The sequence below is a fragment of the Lasioglossum baleicum genome, chromosome 4 (genome assembly GCF_051020765.1).
Source record: "Lasioglossum baleicum chromosome 4, iyLasBale1, whole genome shotgun sequence".
Classification (NCBI taxonomy): Eukaryota; Metazoa; Arthropoda; class Insecta; order Hymenoptera; family Halictidae; genus Lasioglossum; species Lasioglossum baleicum.
The window spans coordinates 10,892,736-10,912,238 of NC_134932.1; the positions used below are offsets into that span (position 1 = coordinate 10,892,736).

Here is a 19,503-nt window from a genome sequence, read left to right on the forward strand (position 1 = left end):
ATCCTCTGTCGCTCTGCCCCCCCCCCACGAATGATATCGTCCCAACCCCCTTCATCCCCCTATAGAATAATACGTCCCACCCCTTAACCACCCCCTGTGTCCCTGCCCGGAATTTCGAACCGAGTTCCATCGAGAAGAAATTCAACCACGCGGGGCCTCTATCGCCCAGGTGTTTCTATCCTGTTCCATGTTGCACAGCTAACCAACTCCCCTGTTCACCCTCCCTACCACCGCCGCACTCGCTTTTCAAGTCGCATTTTTCTGGGGGACGTTCGACAACGCGCCGGCGGTTTTGCATCAATCTGAATTTAGATTAGAGAATAAATATTTGAACCCGGGGGCGGGTACGCGGCTGGAATTTAGGGGTGCGGTGGGGATGGCCGTGGTACCCGGGAGGGTAATTACCCTCGCGGAATCCTCCCGCGCCGCTGCGCCGCCCTAAATGCGTGCTTGTCCTTTCCCGGGCGCCGGAAGAAGGCGTTTTTCAAGATTAAGGGAAGATGAGAAAAGTTTTAATAACCGGTGATAGAGTTAGACGCGAGGGGTGGGTTCTGGAGTGTGATCACCGAGGAATTTGTGTGTTACTTTCATTAAAATTATGATGTTTCAAAATATACTAAAAATGTTATAATTAGACTGCGGATTTTATGCATTTATGACAAACATGAGCACGTGCAATTTAAAGCTGTGGACGAATCACGAAGATTTACGGACATCAGTGTATGAATTTCAGCTTAATAAGACAATTAAAAGAAAATCGAATTTTCTATATGCCTCCTGTGTCTTGCAATCAATGCAAACGTTTTTTATTTTGCATAAAGATTCGCAGTCTAGTTATAACAAACTTGTGTTATTCACAATCTAAATAATCGTAAATGGAAAATATTAGAACCCGGCATTTTGAGATTCTATTTGTTAATCTTGAATATACAGAAAGTAATCAAGTATGTCACGTGTTCTGAAGAGAGTGAACCGACCGAAAGAACCGAAGGTGTTCTGAAATGTGTGCCAACACATATATCCGTTCGTCAGGTAACAAAAGGGTCGGGCGCAGCGCAGGTGAGCGTGCTGCAAGTTGCAACCACGTTTGTAGATAAGCCGGTCGTTCGTACACAGGGATCACACGTCGGGGTTTCTCGTTACACCAGATAAGGGAGTCTCTCCCGGCCACTTAAATGCATTAAGCACTCTTTACGGCTCCTCGCGACCGTAAATCTCACCCTTTCCGTCACGTTCCATATTTTCGAGCGACGCGCCACGAATACTGACCGGGAGGGAAACGGATGGATTGAACAGGGTGGAGCGGAAGGGGGCCGACACCATCATGGTCCCCATGATATTCGTCAGCTATTCTTACCTTGGACTGCGGGACGTGACACGGGTCGATACGATCCCTGCTCGTGCGAAAACATCGATCTGCAAAACGAGCTATGTTTGCCGATCATCGTGGCTAGAATGTTTGAGTTGGAACAAATTAACGCACCCTGCGGTTCATTTCTGTCAAACGCATAGAATCCGCTGTCTAATCATATTATACTGTAGGAACTTTGTTATCAAGTCACGAGCAATTATTAACGCTGCTCGATTCAATGAACAAAGTAGGTGAAACTTTTACATGCAGCAGGCTAGAAGAACGTATAATATTTATAGTAAAACGAAAGCTAAAAAATGACAGATAACACAATACGGTAGTCTTTCCACAGACAGGCCCGTTGCATAATGATAAACCGTCCATGACCGACATCGTTGACACCTGTCCACCAGCTACCACGTGTGTTCGAGCGTGCGGGAAAATTTGAAAATAAAATGGGTCCGTGGCCGATCGTTCACGGCCATAAATCGATCATGCGAGTAATCCAGAGACTGACCACAGGCCAGCCGTTCCGGTATCTCGGCTGTTTTCGTTTCCTCGGCTACCATAAATTCCAACGATCGGGATCAGCCCGAACGTAACCATTGTAAGTCACGGACCCGGATTACGAGGCCGGGAGTAGCTACGTTGTTGTAACTCATACAGGCAAATGCATTGTAAGAGGAACAACAGCGTTTGTTTAATTTAATGTTAGCGTACGGACGTAATCGGAACTATTTTTATCGATGATCGCTCGGTGGAGAACCTTGTGATCGCTGGGGAACTTTTCCTCCGTTTCCCTGTAATCTTGAAATTGAGTGATCGATAGCGAGTGCGCTATAGGTGGGATCTCCTTTGCGCGTCTGGACGCAGCATTTTGTTATCCATACTCCATTCGTCGTAGCTCTTTGCTGTACCTCTGGACGCACAAGTTTGCGTAACGAATGTAACGATACGTGTTCGGCGCACACGTTTGCGTTTGTATTTTCGCTTCCAGACGTCTGAATGTTGCGCCAGACCCGAACGCAAGCGTTTTTTGGCCCACTGCTTCCGAGGCAGTCCAGATGCAGAGCCATGCGTTTGTCGAACCACTGCTTCAGATTACTTTTCGGACTACTGTTTCGGATTTTGTCCAAATTTCGATATGTTGTAATCTGTAATGATATTTATATGAACGTATCTCAAAGAATTTATCGAGATCTTAAAAATTGTTGGTTTTTAAAATAAAGCTTCAACACTTTTTCCATTAAATTGTAATACTAGAACTGACAAACCGATAGGAATGAGTTTTTGGGAGCTTATAGTGAAAACATTAGAGTATCCACTCAAAATGTTGTTATTTGAAAAAAATGTTTTTTTCATCATTAGTTTTGCAATTGTTTTAACGATTGGCAAGAATATTCTAGTATATTCCTCGAAAGGATAATGAGATATTGTTTCTTGGCGTAGACGCAGTCTAGGTGGAATATAAAATATATATGAAAATTATATGGAATATAAAAGGTGCTGAGATAACAAAACGCTGCGTCCAGACGTTGGCAAGATTCCCTGGCACTCGGTCAGAAACAAAATTTCATAATATTTCGATTACTCGTGTTTGTCTGAATCGACTCCCGGTTCAGAGGTGGTTCTACAAAAATGTTTCATAATGTGGATGAGGGAGATTTAGAAGATTTAATGTGGAATATTTAGTACAAAATTTTTTTAGAGCATCTTTATTTCAAATCTTTTGCCACAATGTATTGTACTGTTCACAATTATTCCTATTTTCCTCAGCGATTATCCTTCTCAACCTACTTGTTTTTTTGCGTCCCATTATTTCAATTTCCGCCGATTATCGGCCAAGTCTAGAAACACTATATCCTGACGAACTATGTTACTCGATAATTTACCCATACCAAGCCTATAAAACGCGCTGAAGGTGTCGATTAAAAAAATTCACACGGTATAAATTATGCTTCATTTCCTATAAACAGGAAAATTCGTTCCTGTTTTATCTCGTGCGCAAAAACTATTGAAAGAACTTAACAAGGTTTTATATTACGACTTTGTAATTGAGCCTATTACATAGTATACGTAATGGTGAATGTTATTGACGACGCTGCTAATTTTTTTAACACGTAGATTACACGGTACTCTAAAAAAATGTGGAATTGATTTTCAGCTTGAGAGGAGTGATTATTTCTCCTTGGATAGCGTGCGGCTGTGTGATCAGCAGAGTGGAAATGATTATTCAATATAAATCTTGTATGAGGCAATTCCGAGGTGGTGCAATTAATAATGCGAGATGGTGCAATTAATGAGCTTGCATTTATTATTGGAGCTAGTTGGTACATAGTGAGTTACGAATGAAATAGGAAGTTCGAGGTTCGATTACAGTTATCAGCATCAACTTGAATTATATTATATCAGAGTTGTGCAGAATTACAATTGAATTACTCCAGGAATTATAATATTACAAAGTAATTGAATTACATTGTAATTCAGTCATATTGTAATTTATAATTCAGATCTTTCAATTAAATTACAATGTAATTCGTAATCGCAATCGGAGTACAATTATAAAATACTTTGTAATTAAACTACAATGTAATTCGTAATTGCAATTGGAATACAATTATAAAATACCGTTACGTATTATGATCGACGACGAGGAATAGAAACTACGCCCATAGATAGCAAACAAGTATATCAAAAGAAAAACATACAAATATATCGCATTCCAAAGTTCTGGGCTATAATTTGCAGAGCTGTATTTTAAATATATCGTATTTCAATTACATATCTGATTAAAATACTTAGCAATCGAATTAATTGAAAGGTTTGAATTATGTAATTCAGTTACGACATAGTTAAATTACTATATAATTGAAATGCAATGTAATTCAATTGTGTAATTGAATTACAATGTAATTGAATTAGCACAACTCCGAATTGTATGCCGAGCTCTGGAGACCTGAACCTCTGACCCTCCTGCTTTATATCTCGCCTACTAAACCACATGGCAAAAGCGAAAAATCCTCGGTCTAACAACAGCGCAAAGAACAAAGGGTCAAACAAAGCCGGAGATCAATCTCCGCGTGCTGAATCGTCGGTCCAGTCGGTGGGCTCGGCCATGAATAAAATTATCGGTGCGGTGTTTTTCGGGCATCGGCCAATAAAACGATCAGCCTTGGAGCGGGAGTACAGAAACGCCCCGTGGCCCGGGCTGATCGGTGAAATATTTCACGAAATAATCCCCCGGGAGCGTCTAGGGGGCTGGGAATGGGGCCTCGGCGGGCGCCGGCCGTACAAAGCCCGTCGAATTTACGTACACGGCCGCGGGGAAATTATACAAATTAACCATCGGCCAAATTGCCGGGTAAATTATACAATTACACACGGGACCGGAGGCCCCGTAGTGTACACTGTATACCATGGACGGTTCGCCTCTCTCGTGATGGGAGGCCACGGCGGAACGTGGGCAGGGTCGCCATGGTTGTGTTCTTCGCTCCACGAGGGGAGTGCACACCTTGGAACGAAAAGGTCGACCGGGGGGGAAAATAGGTTTCGTCTTCGTGTGGACCTCTTGAGCTGACCGGAGGGGGCGGGGGTAAGCGGCAATCAAGCCTTAATTAGCCGGCGCAGCAGTTCCCGCGGTAACTGGTCTAACCTCTTACAACCTGTCCTTCGAGTATGCGAGCCCGTCGTGCGTATGGTTACTACGGTTAGCCGCCGCGTGTACACCGGTCCGACGAGATGAAAGTGACGAGCTGGGAAAATGACCGTTCCGCTCGCGTTGCAAGCCTGAAATGATCCTAAATGTCTCCCTCTTTGTCGGTTAGATCTTCTGTGGCTTGATGGTTACAGGAGGGAGCATCACTGCGCGCTGGCGATTATCTGTGGAGTTTGATTGCTCAGTTTGAGTGGGCTCTTTTATTGAAATTATTTATGGTGATTACGTGGGAGAAAAGTGTGAATCGATTGTAGATGGCTGCAAGAAATGCAAAATAGTTTTGTGAGCTCGGAAAAATTAATTTCTGCTTGCTATAAATAGTAGTCGATCTTTGCGAAAGAATTCTATGCATTTTATAAATCGTCTGTCTAGAGTTTCAACGGGAATGCTGCAGATTTATTTGGATACGCTTACCTAATGTATTTAATTCATTAAATGGCTTCGTTAAGTGGCATCAGCTTCGTTCCTACCGGTTTTCTGTGAGCAATAAACCGATCGATGCCAGAAAACAAGTCTATTATCATCGATACTGACTACATAGTATCTCCCATCCGCCGTCTTCCTCCATTTTCTTCCCGAAACGGTCTCCTTCGGTGATTTTATTGATCGCTTTATGGCGTCCAAGTGTCCCCGATCCTCGTCGTTCCATCGACGACCAATCACCGTCGTCAGTCCCGAATTCTAGAAACAATTCTGGAGCAGCATAAAAAATACCTTGACCGTAGGAGAAATCATAATCGAATTGAAAATGCGATTTTCGAGCTGCCGTTGAATTTACGGGTGATCTGAAAATAGAACCATGAATGAAAAGAATTTGAAACATCTTTTGAAATCATTTATTTAGAGAGAATAAAAGACGAGAAGTTTTTGGAGCAGAAAAATCTTGGAAAATATTATGAAACAGAATTTGTATAAACGATTCAATATTCCGGGAGGGTTGCAAAGAAATTCCGAAAGATTGAATACTGGTAGAAAATATAAAGAAAGGCGTTCGAGAGAATCTACAATCGATTTCCATTTATTTTGCTTCGTCGACGTGTATGCGTCAGAGCTGGACAAAATAGGAACGTAAAAACAGTGTAAAAATTTTAAGAAAGGGTAAGTGTATGTGGAAATACAAAATGATTTAGTATAGGTTCATTTTGTGTATGTCAATTCGAAAGCAGAATAATTCTTAAAATATAGATGTCTAAATTTCCCAAAAAACAAAGTTCAACGGATCCGAATTCAACTACATTTTACATCCCTCTCCGACTTCCCCCAGCAAAACAAGAACCGTCAGAAATATCCAATAATCAGATTACATTTCGCCAACTGCGGCGCTCGCACATTTCGGGCGAAAACAGAGTTTCGCATGCAGGGTGGAAAGCAACTTAGTAAATACATTCTATCTTTCAGAAGGAGACGGGACGGGAGGGGAGGGGGCGCAAACAGAGAAGCGGAGTCAACATTCCTTTCGAGGACACCATTTTGTCTGGTCTTGTTCCCCTCTCGGCGTCCAGCCGCCTGTATAATTCATTTCCCATAACTCCCATGGGATTGCGTCACGGGTCGTGCTTTCCACGAGGGTCCAAACGCAGCCATGCTGTTTCGCCGTTGAAGCTTCCATATAGAAAAAAAAGAAGAGAGGGGAAGAACCAACAGAGAGAGAGAGACAGGAAAAAAGTGGCTGAAGTTTCCGTAGAGACAAAAAGAGAGCTGAGCCAAGAGGGGGGAATATCAAGAGAGGAACTGAGACAGAAAAAAAGAGTCGAAACTCGTCGACGCCGCCGGTGTTTATAAATTTTCCATTTTCGAGTGTCTCGGGGGTCTGTTCTTGACCGAGACGCTTTCAGGTTATGGTCGAGGGATGATGAACGCGCGAAGAAGGTCGCGCAAGGGTTGCAAATGGCGCGGGGATCATGGTCGATGGACTGCTCACGAATTCACACCGGCGGAATTCTTGTCTCCCGCCGACGAAAACCTTTATTTAGATGCAGGACTCCTCCGGAGGCTGTCGGGAAAACTTTCTTTACTCCCAAGGATTTAGGCGAATTGGATCCAACCCCCTATGCCGCGATTAAATATGAATCGTCTGATTAATCTACGCCTGAATATTGCATCCGGCCAACATAAGCCTCCCCTTTTCTGCAAACTTTCGGTGAAACTGGAAGAAACGCTTCCTTGCAGACGTAGACATGCTTCGAGGGGTTGCTACCCCCTTTGTTCCAGCAAGCTTCATTATTCTCAGTAATTTTTATCGTCGCGAGGCTGCCTCGAATGGTTTTGTGTGTAAATGTTTAGCGAGAGAAAGAGAGAGAGCCAATTTATTATTATCGTGTGGCTTTTGTTAGAAGAATCGAGATCAAAAATAAGAGTTGTTCGTAACGCGAGACGAGAAAGCAATTTTGAATGCAACGATGTCAGTTGCTTCGCTGTCGCCGTGTTCAGAATTTTGCGCAACCTCTGCCATTATCATCGGCGCACTCCCACGCCCGCGAATCGAAAAATTCCTGAGAAAATGGGACGCGGTTCGGTGTAAATCGGCGTTCTGTCGCATATCGTGGGTCCGAGGGCCCGATAACGCAGCCCATGAATATGTAAGAATTGTTAATCCCGTCCGCGATTTATGGAAAACGCGGTACTCGGTAAACTGATACGGGGGAATTAGCGTCGTATAAATTTCAACGCAACCCGGGGATTTCAATTCGAGTCTGTCCGCTGGAAAGGGCATCATGGCGGACGATAATTTCCGTCTATCCGATTTTTGTCGAGCCCGTCACGTTCCTCCGGAGACGGGGGACTCGCTTTCGAGAATACCAAAGCGTGCCATCATTTGTACGCAAAACATTGCCATAACGAGCCGGCATGGCCGGCGATCAGGGACGCAGCTCGCTCTCCTAGGCCCTAACGCTAATCAGCATTGCAGTTGCCACCCAACGATCCCCCTAATCCGCAGCTTATTTCATCATTTGTTAAAAGAACCTCTGGGTGTCGAAATTAGCTGTATAGGTAACTTTGTGATCAGGAATTTAATTTTAGCTGTTACCCCTTGTTATTCTTAAACTCTGATCATTTTTATCTGAAGTTTGGACCTCTATCTACCTTTTTGATTTGATTTTGCGGATTTTCTCAGATATAGTTCTCGGAGTAAGATACGGTCCTGCGGACGGTGTAGCAAGTGGAAACACGGTGGCAACCGAGGCCAAAGAATCCGAATCACGCTACTTTCTTAATCCCGACGGCTATTTTTACGATGGGCGACGCTGAGAACGATGGGCGACATTTTTTTAAACAGCGTCTCGATCGAATGACGTCTGCCCGGCTTAACACTCGGCAGAGGAAATGATTATGTTGTTCCTTTCGCACTGGGTGGAACAAAGTGGCAAGTCAGATAACGTGGCGAAGTAAAAATAAAGTCGGAACGAAGTCGACACGAGGTCGTGGTGCTCTCAGCCGCGTTGTTCAACACATCCCGGATAGATAAATGTCATGAATACGTATGCACTTCTGAAGACGAAACGGCGAACGAATGAACACTTTACAAGAAAACCGCGTAAATATTTATGTAGGCGAGAGACGTGGAAAATTCTTTATCCTTTGATCGGTGATTCGAGATTGCTTGCGCGGGCTCATTAAAAGAAACATGGGCCGCATGATTATGGTTGTTTAGGGAGAACGATTCTTAAACTGCGGATTTTATGTTCTTATGAGAAAAACGAAGCGGCGAAACAGTAGGAGGGTTAGGGGCTTCGGTATATTAATATGTTGTTCCGAAGGTATTAAGATGACGAGTAAAAATAGACCGAATTTTTTAATCTTGCCTTTGACGAAATTTCAGAGTTTGCGTAACATTATCAAACTAATGTTATACCTGTAGGCGTGATAAAATCAACATTGTGAAAGATCACTAGTTTCACGTAATGATCATTTGACTACTCGATTTTTGTCATGAATGCATAAAATATTCTGGTTCGTTTGCAGCAATATTCACACAGTTGCATAATTCCTTCCGCTTGAAATTAACGTAGTAGACCGGTTCTTGTGAATTACTTTCAGCGAGTGGTGATAATTTAATGCATTTCTCCCAGTTAATTATACCAATTAGGCGTTCCCGTATGGCGCTCTTAAGGGATATCCGAAAAATACTCCAACTCGTTTCCCAGAAAATTGCAATATTATTATCGTCGTTGCTGTAAATCTGCAACGTACACTACTGGCCAAAAGTTTCCAATATAAATATACGATATTAACGATATACGAATATTAAATATACGATACAAATTAAGATTGCGAGGCGTTTATAAATATCCTACAAAAGAAATATCTATTCCTGTTCCAACTCTCCTGCATCTCAGAAACCCTAATCAAGATCACATCTCACGCTGTCAACCAGTACAAAAACTTGATTTCTAGATTGAAGATATTAAAATAAACAATCCCGTCCCTAGCACACGAGAGCGAGCATGCAACCAGCGTCAGACAGCACAAGTTTTCCCGAAAAGCCCGTGGCCCAGCAATCCGCGGAGTGGTATTTCAAACTTTTCGTCGCCACGTAGCATTATGCAACTTTGTCCAGCGAAAATTCTATTTCCCTGTAGCATTCGCGCGGGGTAAAGAAAGAACGAGTGTTCCACCGGAGGCATCATCTTTCTCGGAGTATTTTCGGTGAGCCCGTCGCGTCGTTAGCATGGAAAGGGTTTTCTGAAAACGCGGCGGATGTAAAATCGCGTTGCAGCAGAGCCGCGGGCGCATTCGCTAAGTGGAGAATCTCGTTACCGCGACGGCCCGCTCCCGTGTAATCGAAATTCCCATGTTAACGGGACTGCTGACCTCGTGCAATTTTTCTTTCGGATTAACGCGATTCGGCCAGCCGTTCAATTACTCCTGCCCGTGCATTTCATCAGCAAGGATCTGAATTCGAGGACCAGTACGAAAATCGATTGACCATTGCATGGCAATTGTGCAACTCTCTGGGAACCGAAAGACGAAAACATTGTTGCATTGGTACTGCCGAATCGGTGTAACATTTAGACTCTAAATGATTCTTGTTAGGTCGCTAAATTGCATCGAGATTTTGCGAAAGACAAACAACAGGAGTCAGCTGATTTTAACGAAGCACGTAATTGATGATTAGACCGTGGATATTTTGAAAATTTTCAGAAAAAATTAGAATATAAAATTCGACAGAATTTCGTACAATTTTGATTTACTTCAGATCTGCAGATGTTACTACCACTGGAAATGAGATTCTACTTTATTCCACTTTCTTAAAATGCGTCTACACAAATTGAAAATTGCATAAACCATCCGCAGTCAATTGACGACTGATCAGAGGCTTCCCTGCTCCTCGTCGGGATGAGTCACCAGCAGGCGCGAAAGAATAAGCGGTTCACCGGCGACTTTAATGAAGTATGACGCGTAACGTGCACTCTGCTCGAACTGCATAAGATCGTTAACGCGTCCGGCAAGGTTGCATTCGGTTCCTGCATCGACAAGCGAATTTATGAAACAGTAAATTTGAAGTAAGTGCGCTGCGAGGTGCGGTCGAATCGGTGCTATAGTGTCTGAAGTTTCATAAATGTTGATCGGAACGCATTTTAGCGAAGCAGCTGAAACGAAGCCGAGTGTTTTATATACTTGTATATGCATCCTGCTTGCTGCATAAATTCTCGAAAGCGTTTACATCGTTCGCAATGAACGCAATAAATTTCCATCGAATTTCCTGTGTTTCGAACGACTTCTTGTATATTGTGTATGAAGATCACAACTTACTTTATGGGATATATTAAATTAAAAAAGTCGTACGCGGTGTCGTGACAATGGATCGGCGATGCTTATCGCAATCGCGTTCATTCTACGTTTATCGTTATATCGAAGATAATGGTTGTTAATAATGCAACTGATCGAAATCACAGCGATGCGAATATTCCTCCCATTTCCTTCGCGTGTCGTACTCTTTATAGTTAACGCGGATGTTACGCGAGTGCGCTCTCGGTGTAATACCTTAATTCATTGAAACTTCCCTCATCGAGTTTTTAATTAGGTTGTAGATCGGCCGCGAGCCGTATTAACTTTTATTCGTGCCCGCGCTTTCCTTCCGACGGCCACGCACGTAATTAAGACGCGAACAATCGCCGGGTTGCTTCGACGGAATTATGTCTACAAATTACTGTCTGTTAAACACGGAACGTTCTTTTGATTGCTTATGGGAACAATAAAACCAACAATAAAATCCATTTTACAATATTAATTCTCATTAAAAATCAATCCCGGTAAAATCGTCTATAAAATATAAGCGTGGTAATGAGGAAATTCAACATCAAATTCTTCCAGTGCAAAGTTCCTCGAACTAAAATCATTGCAGAATTAACACGTTCACGACGCGACGGGGCGGTGGCATATCCGTGGTAATAGCCATACAGTGGTACACGCCCGTCGCGAACGGTGTTGAGCCCGGAACCATAAAGTTCTTCCTACGGAAAATGACCTCACAATAGGAAATCGTGCTCGGCAAAGCCGCAATGACTGATCTCCATATTCTCACGTGCAATGCTAAACAGCCCTTGCTCCGAACCGAGAATGCGCTCATTAGAGTCCCATTAATTTTTTGCTCGAAACGTACGGTACGGTTAGGAATACATACGTAGGTTGATTCCGTGGTTGGATCGACGTCATCTTGGCCGAAGGTTGTCTATAATTAGATCACGACTCAGCCCGCCATCTTGTACGGTGTTGTAGCCGTGACGCCATCATCCGGTCCTATTTCCAGGGCAGGGCCGGGTGTCGTCGATCCAATCGAGAGATTCCTGTAGCTGGTATGGGTGTCTCTTCGTCAACTTGTTCGATAAACATCGGCCCTCTTCGGCGGACAAAGTTACACTTCTGCGGCACCGAAAAAGACGACGAAGAAGATACTGAAAAATATGAAACTTCTCCTCCTCCCCCGGTGTCGGAAAAATCGCGGAAGTTTTGCACGGAACGACAGAGTCTCTCGATCGCGATCTCCCCTCGCGATTGCAACCCCCTTTCTCGTGGGGGTTGCGATACCCATTTCGGAAAACGAAGAGCCCGTGTGTGTCTGTCTGTTCTGTGCTGACAGTTACCGAACAACTGGCAGAGTTTCCTAGACTGCGGATAGTATCCTCGCAAGAATCCTTGAACGGGTTCCAGCAGTTTGAAAAGCAAGCCTAGCTCGTTCTCAACCCTTCCGCTGGCCCCGGTCACTTTTATAGTTTTATAGCTTTTTCGAACGACCTCCGCACGGATCCTACCCGCAGGTCTCGGATACAACTCTTTAGCCCCTGCAACTCGAAGGACACTTGCTCCCCCTTATACTATGTATACTCGACCGCGGAAACCCTTTCTCCCGAATTGGATGGGACACGGCCTGGAATTCGTAACCTGGCGGAGTGCTTTTGGCAGTTTTCGTGTTTTCGATGGATCTTTTGCTTCGGACGATCACTAGCTGCGCGAGTCTGTTCCGACCCTGCGCTAATTACGACATCGATAAAGTAATTCGTAGTATGCGGATCTTCACGCATCTATCGCGTATGAAAATGTTCGAAAAAGGAAAGAATATAAAATTCGATAGAAGTTTGTACAATTTTTATTTGTTTTGTGTTTTCTACAAAAAATGGCCAATGGATAGACATCCGCAGTCTTGTAATTAGATAGAATTATTACGGCAAAGCGGTGTCAACGATTCGGATGTTATGTAGAGTTATCGATCGTAGACGACGCTCGAAATCAAACGCGGCGTCGAGGATCTGCGAATAAATATTCATGAAGGTTCAGGACATAATTCCACAAGCTACCTAGGTGGTACGCCTAGGAATTCCCGAAGACGCTGTGAGAGCAAACGTGACCAGCTTCATTGACTTTACGAGCCGTAAAACGCGGCTTTATGGTTCGCGCTCCGAGCGGCCCGCAAAACCAGCCCGTTCTTGTGTGTATACCACACATTGTTTCGCTCTGCCGCGGGACACCGGGCCCTTAAACACGTGACACTGCTTCCGTTGTCTACCTGATACCGTTTTCACAAACTTCTGCTACCAGATGATCCGCCGGGATCCGCTGGGTTGAAGTGGGGATGGGTCGAGGTGCTTCTTTTGTCGCGCTGAGAATGACCTAGCTACACAAATATCAAAATACTAAACATTTGTCGAGAAAATTATTAGCACTGCTAATTGCAACCTTAAAGTCTTCAATTTGACTGATAATTTAAGTTTTCATCGAGAGAAATTAATTAACTGCAGTAGGCTCGATTTTCTCTAACAGTTTTGATCTACATTGTAGAATATTGTGCATTGTTGTATTTCTGCTTGCTGAAAATGTTCTACAAAATTGTCATATAAAATTGACGAAAAAATACAGCGCCTGTTTGCTGAATTCTTATCGCAAAAGCAAGCTTATTTATGAATTAGCGTAACAGCCGCAGTTAAGCTGATATTCAAACGAGGTAGAAAGAAATCATTGTTGTGAGACATGAGCCGTAAACTCAGTGCTCGAACGGCGAGCGTTAATGGTATCGTTCGAACCAGATCTAGCTTGTTACATAAATTTTCATGATTTTCCGAGTGAATTCTATCAGCGTGAAGGTGTTCGAAAACGTTCCTGAACGACAGCGTGTCAACCATAAATATAGAGGAATATTTCTTATAAAGTATTCGTAAGAAGTTTGTCGATTAGTTTCTCGAATTAACATAAATTTAAACAGCGGTATTTTAATGGAACGAGTTACAGGGTTCGTTTGGGATGTAAGGCCAAGGTAAATAAATAGAATGTTTCAGCACAGGAAAGTTTCACGTGAAAGATACGCGACCATCTTCGGGAAACTTGCCGCGACGGATCACCTAAACAGCCGACTACAGGCTAAGCTACGAGTGTTCATCAAACTTTGAAACTTTGACGGACTTATGTTAAACCGTGCCCATCATCGCACGGAATCCAACCAAGTTGCTATCTGCGGCCGTACAGCATACTCGGGATTCAGAATCGCACCCTAGCCACGTACAAACGGAAACTCGATTTTCATCGCTCTTGCTTGCTCAGAATTTTACATTATCAACAAAAATGCCAGCATGAAATTCTACTACTCGAGTAGGATTACATTCCACGATTTCATTAGTTGAATACTTCGAAACAGGCTTGTCTATCGGTACGTATCCATTAGTAGTACTTTTCGCAATTTAATTAATGTAAATCGTTTGAATCCTGTAGACACATTCTCTAATGTTCCGCGGCGAAGTAATTTCTAAGCTTTACTACTTGTTTACTGACTGTGCGGATAATGTGCAATATTTAAGGATAATAATTAGAAAATGACAGGAAGTATATGTATATATTTTCCACCTCGACTCGAACAAGCTGGAGTGAAGTGCTACAAATTTATTGCCCCTCCTAACAGGTTTTACTTTTAATCCTTCTAACGTGTCTACTGTTTATAAATGCATGAAAGTTTCCACAAATCAATCCGATAACCAAATTCGACATCGCGATTGTCAAACCGTTCGATATACATAATTACCTGCGGTGAAACATACAATTCCGCGCGAAAATTCGTTAACGACCCCGTCGCGAATTTTTCGACAATCAAGTGAGTGTGTCCGGATACTTTCGAGTGGCAGTCCTGTAATATCCTGTCCGAGGGCAGATGTCCGTGTAGCGGCGATAAGGCGAGCGAAGTGGAGCGAGGCGAGCAGCAAAGGACGCAGGGAAAGGGGTCGCGCCCTGGGACTCATGCGGTTTAATTACCGCTGCCGCGACCGATCGGCTTAATTAGATCTTTCCATTCCTCTCGTATTTTCAGAACGGACCTCTCACTCTGCGAAAGAGCGGCTCGTAACGAAAGTGCTAGGCTTGTCAGCTGGAAACGCGGCCCCGTGGCTAATTAGTAGACAGAGAGCGAACCCTCGGAATTGACCGAGAGCTGGTTCGCCTATCTCCAAATTCCTTTTTTTCCAGAGAGAAGAGAGAGAGAGAGACGGAATAGAGAGGATAGAGAAAGACAGATAAGAGAGATCGAACCATTTCAATATCGATTCCCTTCCTCGGTATCGGCCACCCCCGCCAGGAAATTATTTTCATCCCCCTCCCACCCCCCAGAATCGTCCAGAGGTCCTCCGGTTGTCGTTCAATCCCGGAACAGTTTTCCTTCGGTCGACGTGTTCCAATTCTGCTAAAAGACTTCCCCCGCACGTCACAGAAGCGTTCCCGAAGACGTTCACGAGGTAGAACGGCCACGTCCTCGAAGTGCAACCCTTTTAATCCTGCCGTGACCAGTCGTATAAACGAACGAAGGCCTTTTGTCCTTGCTCGGTTATTACCTCAGAGAGTGGTTACCTCCTTCGGTCAGCGAGCGAATTCCTTCTTCTTCTTTCCTCCTCCTTCTCGTCCCATCCCCCTCGTTCCCTTCCTCCCTTCCTTCTTCGACTCGTTTATCCACACTCCCTCTCTCTCTCTCTCTCCCTTTCTGTGTTTTTCGTTCTCTTTGTTCCGTCCGTCTTCCTTCGGCGTGTCCTGTGCTCGCCTCTACAGTCGTTTACGCTCGCTTCCGAGCCGAGAAAAAATCAACCCTTTCGAGCCGCGAGCGAGCGGTTTCTTTATGGGGCTTACTCCGAGGGAATATTTATGAGCGTCTATGGGGCCCGCGCGAGAACCCCCGACCCCTATGGCTAGCCGAACCCGAACCCCATTGCTCGAGCACGGAGCCCCGTATCCTGGAGGAGTTGCTGCCCGCGTGCGTGATCGATTACGGTGGTTATAAAATTTTTAGAAATAATTGAACGAGTAGGGTACTTTAATTTTTCTGTGACGTTGTAAGACGAGTTTAATTGTCGCCATCTTCCACCACAGAATTGTCGAAGAGTCTGAAAATGAATTTCGGCGAAGAACAAATTAATTGCACGGAAATTCAGGCCGAGATCAGCAGCCTTGATGCAAATTAAAATCCAATAATAATTCTCCTATAATTAATACAAATGAAACGTCGATCGCCTCGTTCGCATTAATACACTGGCAAAATTGAATGTTCTGTTTGATTGTTGAAATATTCCTGAGATTCGACTGGGAATATTATAAGCATGCAGATTTACATTTAATTAATCAATACTGCTACTTCGCCGGCGTAAATTTCTTTATCAGAATGACATTGGCTTCTCGGGCGAAAACCGCACGGCGGAATCTCTTGCGGTTCGCGTGATCGCTTTGAAGATGTGCGCGCTGATTCGCCACGGTCCGCTGATGGCACCGGATCATTCGCATCCGAAAATTTGCAACCGAACAACCCTGATTGCTACGCGGAAGAATTTTTATGCTCCCGGTGAAACCGCTCGGAACACTTTCCGAACTCCGGAGTCGTCGAAATTCGATGTACATTTAGGGAGGGGTAATTATTTTTAATTCCGCCAGTTGAGTCTAACAGTGTATTCGTCATGGTTGCAATAAATGCACGATGCTAAAAAGACTGCGGCCGTTATCCGCCTGAAGACGCGTTTATCTCGGGAAGAATTTCTTGTGATAAGAAGAAGATGATGTAAATTAAAGCAAACAAACATTAAGCGTATGGCATAGACAAGGAATGGTGATTATAGCACCGAACAGGCTCTATACTCGTGGCCGAAACACGATCCATCGTTAAAGGGTTAAACTTAAACCGAGCCATAGACACCATAGTGCACTATACATAGTTGTGTGTACCTAGAAGGGTGTGTCTCTCCAATGGTTTCCATTTCACGGCTCTGATAAGACTAGATTTACCGTGTGTTCGGTTTGGATGTTGCGATATGATGTTACACGAATAAGCGTGGGAGGCGAGCGTTGCTATGCTGGAACAACGCGGAAAAGTTTCATGGACCCTAATGATACATACAAAGCGCAGTGGTTTTCGCAATCGGGCGTATAAAACAATCGCGAACGACTCTCGGTTATTATCAAGCGCAAAGCATGTACGTCGAGTATTCCATTTTAAAAAATGGTTGAAGGTATCTGTTCATCAATTTATCAATTATTAAAACTCTCCAAAGTAGCAACAATCCCTAATTATCCAGCTGAAAGAACTGTGAAGCGCCTCGCAGCTAATCCGAGGATCTCTGGGGTGAGTTGTCACGTAGATCGCGAGCATCTTGATCGGATCTCGTCGAACGTGACGTATCGCAGTCCCGTCGATTGCCACCCCCCTGTCGATTTCGCCATCGAAAGTGGAAGTCCACCAGGTTCATCTCGTGGCATCTCTTTGTTTCTTTATTTAAAACAGCTCGACAGCAAGAAGAGCCCCGACATTCCTCGGATCGATTTCTTCCAGCGAACCGTCGATCGGCGTAACGAAAAATCACGGTTGTTTAGAAATTCCGGGACGGATCGGGCTCGGGCTTGCTTGCTCGCTCGCTTGCTTGGCTCCTCGGGCTCTCTCGGGTTTTATTCGCCCTGCCTTGCTCTAAAACGGGTACAGCCTCGCTCGAGGCTCGAAGGCCAGTCGCGTGTGGACGCTTTTAACTTCCATCGCGACGGAAACTTCTCGTAGATACGTGGAACGTGGCGGGCATTCGAGCATTCGTTGCATTCGTGGGCACTCGCCACGGGGCAAATCCTCGCGTAAAATTGTTATTCAAGGTCCGGCGTCCTCTGGCGTCTCTCTCTCTCCCTCGGTTACCGAGGATTCGTCGAGGACTCTGGCCGGCCGATAAACGCGAGATCCGATTCCCAGATTAACTTCCATGGGGGTTGGAATGCTGACCTGTTCGTTGTCTCCTTGGCCACTCGATCTTTTATCCACGATTTTCACCTTGTTCCGTACAATGTGCTGCTCCGATTCCTCGGGATCGGTTTCTGGGCCCTTCGCAGTCAGATCTTGCCGCAGTTGGCCTTTGATCTTTCAGGAGATTCCCGCTGAAACTATTTTAGAAATTTCAGACATTTTTCTTTTGCGTGTAACTTGAAGCTAGAATTTTTATTATGGATTCATTCGTCCTTTTAGTTTCTACATAATAGTCGCTAAGCTAGATTCTTTTCTATCTGGACTACAATGATGCATTTTCGAAATAATTTAAACAAATACTTTTTATCGTTTTGAAGAGATATATCGATACTTCAGCTAAAATAATAGTTTAAAATACCCAGATCAAATCAATCAGATCCGTCAAGTGAAAATCGCGACAATATTCATTCAGTTCTCTAACTTTTTAACGTCTCCATTGTACGCCCCAGTAATTACAAATTAGACTTCGAACAAGGGCTTCGTTCTTTACGAATTATAAATGAAATGGCTCGGACGTGTCCCGTCGTTACTCAATTTTTAACGACGTCCCGGGAAAAAATGTTTACAAATCTTGGATCGTGCTCGGACCTCGCCACTCTGCTCCCGCTTATGGCCTCGGGATGGCCGATGTTCGAGCACAAACGAAGTCTTTGTGTCCCTCGAGCCACCCCGAAGCGTTTCAACGTTTCAACACATAATATCTCGAACACCGAGAGAGCCGGGAACCCGACACTTTGCGGAAAGTAAGTCCCGAAGGGATAAAAACTGTTCGAAGTTATGGGATAGGGCACGGGGGAATGTCAGAGCGAAGTCTTTCATCCCCACCGTGTGATCGTGTGTCCCCGCCATCTTTAGACCACACCCTCGAAACGGTCCGGTTCAGTCTGTCAGCCTCCGCAGTTTTAACTGATACAAAGTATCGAAAGTCTCGGGGAACCCCATCGACGACTGTTTCTCGAGTTTCGACGCCATGGACGGCGACGATAGGGCTCTATCTTTCTCTCTCTCTCGAAAACACTTCCCCTTTTATGCTCTGTTTATCACTTCGAGTGTCCATCGTGGTTCGTGGTCATGGGAAACGTCGACATGGCCATCCGTGGAGGTCTGGGACACGTTCCAGACCCGTCGATCGACTGGAGATCGTCTTTTGGGGGTTGCGTGCTCGATAGACGCCATAAACTTTCACACAAGTACCCCGTGTTTGGAGGCTACTTGAGAAATGAAAAATGAAGGCTCCAATGATGTCGTTCGCTATCTACGACTGTTGAAATTAGTATACCGAGACTGGGCTTGATGGACTGAGGATGGCGTTGATGATGGTTTATTCTCACGAAAGATTAATAAAATCCTGAATACTCTTTGCCCAGAAAAACTCAATCGTGGTCGCAGCCGCCGCGCCGCGGCAAGGATATGAGAGCGGAGGAGGATGGGCTTGGGATCCGAAAGAATTCGATTACAAATCGGATCCTCGAGACCGACGAAACCGGAGACGGGACGAGCGTGTCTATTTATCCGATCGTTCGCGGAACGAACGAACGAACGGCGAATGCAATGGCGAAAATAGCTCGCGACTGGTTGCGCGCGGGAGCACGCGCCGGCTACAATCGCGAGTTCAAACGCTGATAAAATAAATGGCACGGCGCGAGAGGCTGCAGATAACGAGGGGAACGGTTTCGATTAGGTCGAGAAGGCGGCCTCGAG

At 44.5% G+C, this 19,503-nt stretch overlaps 1 protein-coding gene and 1 long non-coding RNA gene across 6 annotated transcripts in view; one reads left to right on the forward strand and one right to left on the reverse strand.

Annotated features, from left to right (window-relative positions):
- The window catches only part of LOC143208196 (uncharacterized), a 377,481-nt gene that overhangs the window by 116,832 nt on the left and 241,146 nt on the right, over window positions 1-19,503 (forward strand). The window lies entirely within an intron of this gene.
- Window positions 3,607-12,287, reverse strand: LOC143208198 (uncharacterized). The gene is made up of 3 exons (XR_013008867.1): window positions 11,692-12,287; window positions 5,481-5,851; window positions 3,607-5,230 (listed from the first exon to the last, which is right to left on the reverse strand). It is a non-coding gene; the product is annotated as an uncharacterized LOC143208198 (long non-coding RNA).